Below are 10,198 nucleotides of genomic sequence, written 5' to 3'. Positions count from 1 at the left end.
CCATAAACAAGCCAACCTGGAGGGACCGGAAGGCGCATGCTTCTAAGCCCAGTCTCATAGAGGCTTGATACAGAGAGATCGCGTGCTTGAATTCGAAGCTCGCTGTAGCAGGCGTTGTCTCAAAACCACAAAGCCCCTCCCCCTTTTCATATGCTGAATCAGTTTTTGATTCTTTATTCTGGACTGGGCTCAAGAAGATACTGTTTTGAATGTGACGACAGACTGGATCTCAAATTGCATCGGAGGAGACAGAGAAAACATTTCAACCGGGGGCCTGGAGAGATGGCTCTGTTTTTAAGAGCACTGGCTGCCCTTCCAGAGGACCCTAGTTCAATTTCCATCACCCACATGGTGGCTCACAACCATCTGTTCACTCCAGGCCCAGCGGATCTAATGCCCTTGTCACCAGGCATGCACGTGGTATACAGAGATACATGCAGGCAAAACACCTATACGTAATACAAACTGAGCTTAAAGAAAAAAATGACCTGGAGCCATAAAGTATGTTTTCAAATCATAAGATCTTAAGTGAGTTGCTAAAACCTTTTTGTGCTTTAGTTTCTGAGTTTGTAAAGTGAGGAGTTCCTACCGCATAAATTTGTTGTGGAGATCAAACGACTTAATGGATAATTTACTTAAATAGAGATGGATACCTTTTTGTCTGCTTGAGACAGGGTCTTTCTATTTCTGGCTATCCCAGAACTCCCTGGAACTCAAAGATCCTTCTGCCTCTGCCTCCCAAGTACTGGGATTAAAGGCATGCACTACCACACCTGGTAAGACACGTACACTTTTAAAAAGATTTATTCATTTTTAAATTTTTTTAAAAATTATTTATTTTTATTTTATGTGCATTGGTGTTTTGCCTACATGCGTGTCTGTGTGAAGGTGTCAGGTGCCCTGGAACTGGAGTTACAGACAGTTGTGAGCCTCTGTGTGGGTGCTGGGAACCTGGGTCCTCTGGAAGAGCAGCCAGTGCTCTTAACTGTTGAGCCATCTCTTCAGCCCTGTGAGTGACCATGTCTTAAAAAACCAAAACAAACAAAAAAACCAAACTACCATGTAGAATATTATTTTAGATGTGTTACATTTGGTTATGCTGTGGAACATTTGTTTAATGAGGCAAAGATGAGCTGCATTTTTTTTATGCTGCATTTGTTTAACTCTGTGAAGCTGTGATTCTTTGCCTGTCTAAAACACCTGATGGTCTAATAAAGAGCTGAACAGCCAATGGTGGAGGAAGGAGAAAGGAAAGATGTGAGCTGGCAGGCAGAGAGAAGAAATAAAAGGAGAAATCTGGGAAGAAGAGAGAAGAAAGAAGAAGAGAACAAGGAGAAGACTTCAGGGGCCAGCCACACAGCCACACATGGAGTAAGAAAGAAAGAAAAGATTTACAGAAGTAAGAGAAAGGTAAAAGCCCAGAGGCAAAAGATAGACGGGGATAATTTAAGAAAAGCTGGCTAGAAAAAAGCCCAGCTAAGGCATTTATAATTTAAGAATAAGCCGCCATGTGTGATTTATTTGGGAGCTGGGTGGCGGACCCCCAAAAGAACAAAGAGCCAAAGAGTAAAATAAAAATAAAAGTATAAAATAAAAACAACCAGCAACACTTCCACCATCAGCAAAATCCTGTAGGATGGTTTACAGAGCAGAAAACCAGTTTACAGATCAGAAAATCAAAGATCAGTAAGATTACAAAACTTGCCCATGGGGGCTAGCTAGCGAGTAGTAGAGACATGATTTGATTTTACAGCTGGGTAATTTATTTTGGTATTTGGACCCTTGAGCAGCTTGTTGAAGAGTAACCATAATTTCTACTGTCAAAATGAGTTAGGCCAGGGAAGGAGGGGTGTGACTTATGACAGGGGAGAGGCATTCCAGGCCAACAGAAGAAAGAGCTTGAGCACCCATGGCGGGGGTGGGGTGGGGGGAGAGGGGGAGAACAGTGGTACAATCTTCCCACAGTCCCATAAAAAGCCCAGCCCACTGTGGCTGTACCCTGAGGTCCAAATCATTCCTGTATTGTTTGAACATCTTTTAGGTGCTTGGCAGTAGGTCAGGAGCTGAAGGGACACCTGACCCCGACAGGGACTTGTCCTGAGGACTAGAAGCTCCCAGGTTGGCGAAGATACGTGACCAGAAAGTGTAAGAAATTGAAAACGCGCTGGCCGGGTGGCGGTGGCACACGCCTTTAATCCCAGCATTCAGGAGACAGAAGCAGGCGGATCTCTGAGTTCAAGGCCTGCCTGGTCTACAGAGGGAACTCCAGGACAGGCACCAAAACTACACAGAGAAACTCTGTCTCAGAAACAACAACAACAACAACAAAAAGGAAAAAAAAAAAGAAATTGAACATGTCTAACACACCATGGTTACACTGGAGAGGAGAGAAAAATAACGGCCCACTTTGGGGCTTGTTCATGCATCACCCTGTAAAGCGGAGGCACCTAGCACAGTAAGTGAAGGGACAGCGACTGAGAGATTAGATGACACACCAAGGGTTTTGTGATGACTCAACAGGGCATTAGCCAGTGGATCCTTTGTGCTGTTCACTCTGGACTGAATGTTCGCGTTCCCTTCTGAAATCCATGTGCTTGCTCAGAACTGACGCCCAGTGAATCGGTTATTAGATGTGGCCTTTGGGAGGCAACTGGGACAAACCTCTCAAGAGTTGGGATGCCCCTATAAAAGACACTAACGGAGGCATGGATGGAAATCAGTTGGCAGAGTGTGTGCCTAGTGTGCACGATGACCTTGGTTCTGTTTCCATCACCATGTATCACCAGGCACTTGGTGGTGGAGGCAGGAAGGTCAGGTGTTCAGGGTTATCCAAAGCTGAATAGTGAGTTTGAGGTTAGCCTGGGATACCTGAGACCTAGAGGGGGTTGGAGGGAGAGAGGGAAGGAAGGAAGGAAGGAAGGAAGGAAGGAAGGAAGGAAGGAAGGAAGGAAGGAAGGAAGGAAGGAAAGAAGGAGGGAGGTCCTGGGTTCTATAACAAAGCAGGCTGAACAAGCCATGGGGAGCAAGCCAGTTAGCAGCGCCCCTCCATGGCCTCTGCATCAGCTCGTGCCCTGTGTGAGTTCCTGTCCTGACTTCCTTAGATGATGAACAGTGATGCAGAAGTGTAAGCCAAATAAACCCTTTTCCTCTCCAAGTTGCATCTGGTCATGGTGTTTCATCGCAGCCAATGACTAGGACACAACTGGATGCGTTTAATAAGCAGGCATGTTGTAGTGGACACAATGTACTTTGCAGACGGGGAACGTGAATGGTGCTGAGAGTAACAAGGGGGTCACCCACACCGGGAGTGTTCACGACATCTGTGTTCTGTTCTGTCCTGTTTTCTTGTAGCTGCTGTTATAACGAGAGAGGTCCTTAAATGCTGCTCCATGCTACAGAGTGAGCTGTTTCTGTGCATATAGAGAACCTTCTTACTCAAAACTTTATGTCCCTCTTCCTCCTCCCCTTCCTCCCTCTCTTCCCTTCCTGCTCCCCCTCTTCCCTTCTTCTTCCTGTTCCTCTCCCCTCCCCTTTCATCCCCTTCCTCCTCTGCCTGCTCCTCCTTCCCCTTCTTCCTTCTTCCTCCCCACTCCTCATCTTTAAAAACCTTGTAACTCAGATGGGTCTTGAACTCACTGTGTAGCTCAGGCTAGTCTGGAACTTCTTATGTAGCCCAGGTTACCCTAGAATTTGCGATCTCCATGGCTCAGCCTGGAGTGACCTTTCTCTCTCTCTCTCTCTCTCTCTCTCTCTCTCTCTCTCTCTCTCTCTCTCTCTCTCTCTCTCTCTTTCTTTCTTTGTTTTTTTTTTTTTCCGAGACAGAGTTTCTCTGTGTAGCTTTTGGTGCCTGTCCTGGATCTTGCTCTGTAGACCAGGCTGGCCTCCAACTCACAGAGATCCACCTGTCTCTGCCTCCTGAGAGCTGGGATTAAAGGCGTGCACCACCACTGTCTGGCCAGAGTGACTTTTCTTTTATGGAAGCCCAGTTCTGAAGTGAGGCTGTCCCCAGTTCTGCAACTGGATTTTGAAGGAAAGTCTTGTCAGAGTTGAGTCTGTTTTTTCCAGTTCCATTTGCTCTGGTTTGTTTGGTGATGTTCTGTCGATTGCTAAATGTGTCCCGTTTAACTGCTCATCTTCCAAACACCGCCGCTGGGTCTATACTAGCTTTGCCTCTGGTTCTATCACATGACCTGTTCATCTAATGTCCGGTGCAGCGAGCCTGGCTTGTTCAGAAAATGCAGAGAATGTCAAGTTCCTTGGCTCTCCACCAGGTGGAGCAACTTCACCTTGGGAGTCCAGTCTCCCTTCCTCCCTCCTCCCTCCTCCCTCCCTCCCTCCCTCCCTCCCTCCCTCCCTCCCTCCCTCCCTCCCTCCCTCCCTCCCTCCCTCCCTCCCTCCCTCCCTCTCTCTCTCTCTCTCTCTCTCTCTCTCTCTCTCTCTGTAAATGGGCAATATCCCTTGAAAGATGGTTGTGAGGTGGAATGGAGAGGATTCAGTTAGATTTGTTTGTTTGTTTGTTTGTAATAATGTCTCATGTATCCCAGATTGGCCTTAACACTTGCTAGGTAGCCGAGGATGGCGTGTACCATTCATCTGGTTTAATACAGTGCTGGGTATTGAACTCAGCACTTTATGCAGGCTGGACAGGCACCCTACCAACTGAGATACATCCCCAGCCCCAAACTTACTATTGATAAAGGTGGAGTTTAGAATTCATATCTCTTGCTAATAAACTACCATATGCAGAGACATATCAAAGCCTGCTGCTGTGGGTCCTGTGTCCCTTCCTCCCAGCTCCCATCAGTCATAGCAGGAGCTTAGAATGTGGCCTTCTTTAGAGAGGGAATACGACAAAGAATTAACATCAAAAGAGGTTGTTAGGGTGTAACCTAATCCACTATGTCTAGTATCATTTTAAGAAGTAATTGGGACACAGAGGGGCTTGGAGGGAAGACACTGTGAGGAAACATAGGGAGAAGAGAGCCAATAAGAGGGGCCAGGGGCTTGAACAGTTTTTCCTTGAAGCTGAGAGAAGGCCCCACCCTGCTCACACTTTGTTCTGAGATCCTTTCAGTCCCTGCCTGTGAGTCAGTGAGTCTGGGGCCCCTTTGTTATGGCAGCCTCAGTGGATATTCACCCTTACATCTTGGGATCACTTCAGGAAACCGGATGGAAGCATTTCCCTATGAGGGGAGAAGCACACTCCCCCCCCCCCCCCCCCGAGTGCCGCCAGTTAACTACATAGATGGGGTACTGTTGCTGGAGAGCTTCTCTCCAGGTTCCCCAAGCCCCGCAGTCCCACAATCCACTTATAAAATAATCACTCAGACGCTTATATCACTTATAAACTGTATGGCCGTGGCAGGCTTCTTGCTAACTGTTCTTTTATCTTAAATTAACCCATTTCTATAAATCTATACCTTGCCACATGGCTGGTGGCTTCCCGGCATCTTCACATGCTGCTGGTCATGGCGGTGGCTGCAGTGTCTCTCCCCTCAGCCTTCCGCTTCCCAGAATTCTCCTCTCTCCTTGTCCCACCTACTTCCTGCCTCGTCACTGGCCACCAGTGTTTTATTTATATAGAACAATATCCACAGCACTTGCCCTTTTTTTTTTTTTTTTTTAAAAAGGAAGGTTTTAACTTTAACATGGTAAAATTATATATAACAAAACAATTACCGAGGAAGAATTATAGTTACAATATTAAAGAAGATGTCCTATCTATCTTATATTTGTGAGTTTAAGGTTTTATATCTAACTTATCTTTTATCATAACTGAGGAAATTACAACTATCTAGTTTTCAACCACATCAAAGACCTGAGAAGGAACAGATTGACTGTGCAGAGCTCCGGAGAACACCGCTAGACTGCATTACACCTTCCCCAGACCCTGCGACCTACCCAATACTTAATTTGTGAGTTACGCCATTTAATAAATATCCTTTTAACTACGTGGAGTGGCCAAAATAATTTCTCCAATAGGGTACAATTTACTGACATCAGAGAACAAACTTCAAGGACCCTCAAGCCCTTTAAAAGCCCTCTTTGTATAGAAACAAGTGGCCGGGGACTCGTCCATGATTCTAAACTGCCCGACAGACACAATTGGAGATTTCAAAAGCTGCATACACTCACATGCCGGGTACCGCTGCTTAAGTCACTGCCACAACTGGACATGGATGAATGCTTTGTATTCATTTATTTTTTTAAGAGTATTTATTTATTTTGTGCATGTGTGTCCAGATAGACAAATACCCAAAGATACTAGAGAATGAGTTTGTATTTTGGCAAAGTGGTGTGAAAACACACGTAAGATAGAAAGTACAATGTATGAGAGGATCTGGGCATGTAGGAACCTCATACTAAAGGAAAGCATGTCATCCAGTGGAGAAATGTTTGAGTCATAAGGTATATGGTGAGTGCCTGTGTGTGTGTGTGTGTGTGTGTGTGTGTGTGTGTGTGTGTGTAAAGAAATACTGTGGAGAGCCACGGATGTATGTTGGAAAGATCCACATGGGTTTTACACATTTATGGATGTACATATATGTAGGGAATTGAACCACACATGAATAGACTTGTAAGAAAGGAATGTACGGGAGGGTGGGTATGAATGAGACAGAGAGGAATGTGAGTGTGTGACTTTTTCAAGGATAATGCTAGGCAGAGAGACAAAGGTGCCCAGAAGCCATGTCTAATTGCCTGGCTGACCTCACGGCCTCTGGGGAAAAGACCTCAGATAGCTGAATGGGCTCGGAGACTGACAGTTCCTTGGTAAGTTTGAGGTCAGCCACCACAGGTTTCGGTTCGGCCCCCATTCTAGTCAATAACATTCTAAATCAGGTTGATTCAATTCAGTTAAGGATGTATTTTGAAATTAATTCTTTTTCTGTTTTGTTCAAGTTTTGGTTCAAGTTCAATCAAGACATAAAAATCAGCCGGCCAGGTTCAGTTCCAGGAAAAGCAATCGAAAACATTCCTCTTTGTGCTGGTCTTTCAGTTAATGAACTAGGACCAGGGAAATGATTCATTAGGCTACAGAACAATCAACGCCTTTTCTAGTCAGCCCCACTTGGTTTCCTCATTAATTCCTAATTGGTAAGAGTCTGTGCATTTCTAAAATTCATGACAGATTTTCAAAGTTAGGGTTCGGTGTTCTCCCCAAAGTCATTCTAATAACCAGTGAAGGTTTGCAGGAAGCATCCAGGCGTCTATGTGTGCAGGGAATCATTGGATATACAGAGGAAGACAGGTAAGGAAGAAATGTATGTGAGGGTGGGGAGGAGAGAGGAAACTGGGTGTGAGGGGGTGGTTCCCCCTCCCCCACAGTGCAACACTGTGGCCATATTAAGTTTAACGTTGAGCCTGATTGTCCTTTTGTCTGTGTTGAAAGTGATTGTCTTTTTGTGTGTGTGTGGGGGTGACCTTCTGAGTGAGAAGAAGGGATATGGACGCTCTTTCTTCTACAGCAGGCTGACTGCGGCAGGTGGGCTTGACCAGCTTTGTTAGCTTCTGCTTTTCCAGCCATGAGCTAAGTCTGGTGCTCTTTATTTATTATTTACTTATTTGTTTGAAGTGTTCTTCCACTGAGCTACATCCCAGCCTCTTTCAAAGTTTCAAGGGTTACATTTTAAATACATGTAAGAGAACTTGTTCTCAATTATGCTGAGAAAGTTAAAATACTTCTTGCCTTTATAAAAAGTTTGCTGACTTTCTGCCTGTATTTTGTTTGGCAGATAAGCGGTCAAACTGTAAGGGTGTTTTCAGGCAAATAACTATCCCACCCACGGATCATGCTGTCTAATTAAACACAGGCACATATACCCACAAATACACACACCCACAGAGACACACACACAGACACAAACACACACAGAGGCATGGGAACAGTAGAGGAAAGAAATTCAATAGGAGGAGGAAGAAGAGAGGATATTGGGATGGGGGAGTATGATTAAAGTACATTATATATGTATATACTATGAAACATATATATATATATATGTGTGTGTGTGTGTGTGTGTGTGTGTGTGTGTGTTTTTTTTTTTTTTTTTTTTTTTTTTTTTTTTTTTTTTGGTTTTTTCGAGACAGGGTTTCTCTGTGTAGCTTTGCGCCTTTCCTGGAACTCACTTGGTAGACCAGGCTGGCCTCGAACTCACAGAGATCCGCCTGCCTCTGCCTCCCGAGTGCTGGGATTAAAGGCGTGCGCCACCACCGCCCGGCATGTGTGTGTGTTTTAAAGCAACTTCAGTTTCTAACCCAAACTATGAAGTAAACATGTTGGTTGCCATTAAGGCAACAATTACTCTGTAATTCAAGAATGTTCACTTCCGCCTTGTTTCTACTCTTGAAAAGCTAGGTCACTTTAAATGGCCGTCAACAGAAGAATAGAAACATAAATTGTCCCGGGCCATGACAGGGAATATTACTCAGCAGTTCCAATGAACAGACTGGCTCTGCCTCTGGAAGGCCAGGCGAATCTGGAAAGCATTCTCGTAGGCAGACTAGAATAAAGAGTCTAGGTTACAAAATGAAGCAGCGTCATCCCACGCAGAGAGCCACTGTGGGGATAACGGGTCTGTCTACTTTACAGTAGCCGTTTAAGTCCCTTTCGGTACAGTCTGGATGGTTAGGTGAGGAGGCAAGAGCTGTTGTCCAGAGGGCTGTCCCGGAGCTCCAACTGTATTGGAGGAAAAAAAAAAAAAACCAACCTTTTTTTTTTTTTTTTTTTCTTGAGCTGCAGTTTACTTATTAGTCCAGGCTTGGCCTCAAACTAAATGTAACCAGTGATGACCTTGAACTCCTGATCTTCCATTCCCCATTTCCTGGAGGGCTGGCTTCACAGTCATGGGCCACCATGCCTGGCTTATGCTGGGTTATCATCTTAGGCAGGGTTAGAGTCCCAGCTTCTTGAGATAATTTTTAGTACAGAAACATCTGCATCCAGTTAGGCCTGGCTGGGTGTTAGACCCAGGGCTCATCAATGTTACCGTCTCTAGTCTAGCCTGTGCTTGGAATATTTCCCAATTAGAAAAGGAAGCCGATGCCTCTGCCATTGTGAAAATGGAGAAGAGGGAGCATCCCTCAGCCTACCTGCCCACTTTTGCAGGAGATTGGCCCTTACCCCCCCATTGTCTTCCTCTCCTAGCCTGACCATCTCTGTTTTTCCTAGGGTCCTTGGCCCAAGCCCTCTGCTGGTACCGTAAAAAAAAAAAAGTGTTTTCTTTTCTTTTCTTTCTTTCTTTTTTTTTATTGGTGTGTGTGTGTGTGTGTGTGTGTGTGTGTGTGTGTGTGTGTGTGTGTGTGTGTGTGTGTAGATGCATGTGTGCGGCTGAGTGGAGATCAGAGGACACTTGTGGGAGTTGCTTCTCCTTGCCTTCCCTTCTCGCGTGAGTACCCGGGATCCAACACTGTGGTTCAGTTTTTGGCTGCAAGCTCCCGTACCCACTGGGCTATCTCATCAGCTCTGCTGGGGTTCTTGAATGGGGGGGGGGCAAGGAGCTGGGTATGTCCCTGGCAAGTTCTGAAGACCCAGGGCTTCCCAGAAAGGGATGGTGGCGGCGGAGGAGATGATAATGATGGTCGTGGGTCCCTTCTGTTGTCCCGCTGCCTGAATTTGTCCCACCTCCTCTGCCTGCTGCCAGCGACCACCTCTGAGGCAACAATGGGAGAGGTCTGTGGTATCAGGTCTGTCCCTTCCCTCCTGCACTCATATTTCTGACCCACGCTTGCACCAGGGAAAGTTCGGGTCCACCCGCGGTGTCCAGGATTCCAGAATCTTCCTCTATGGGTCTTGGGTAGGTTCCTCACTGCAGGGGGCTCATTCACCTCCACTGCTGGGGACCCGAGTCCCCTACCCCTGTCCTCTTGAACCGCCAGGGTGCTCTCCTGTGGTCCACGGACACGCCCTGCGCCGGGTGGAGCCGCCTGGGGGAGGGGGGTCTTGTTCACTAGCGCGTCCCCCCACCCCACCCCTTCCCCGGACAACTGCGGCCAGGCACCAAATGACCTCTGTCCCCGGAGGCTTCCGACTTCCGCGCCGACCCCTCCCGGGCCGGGAACCCCGTGAGAGGCCAACGAGGCTGCGGGTGCGTGCAGCTGGGGCGGAACCGGGCGGGCGCGACACCGGCGGGGTTGGTCAGTCCCCTCCTGCACCCACACCTGGACAGAACCGCTGCCCCAGCTCCGGTCCCCCCCCCCCCCC

Source organism: Peromyscus maniculatus, chromosome 22 (assembly GCF_049852395.1).
Source record: "Peromyscus maniculatus bairdii isolate BWxNUB_F1_BW_parent chromosome 22, HU_Pman_BW_mat_3.1, whole genome shotgun sequence".
Classification (NCBI taxonomy): Eukaryota; Metazoa; Chordata; class Mammalia; order Rodentia; family Cricetidae; genus Peromyscus; species Peromyscus maniculatus.
The sequence above is the reverse complement of the archived record's forward strand: the minus strand, read 5'-3'. Positions refer to the sequence as shown.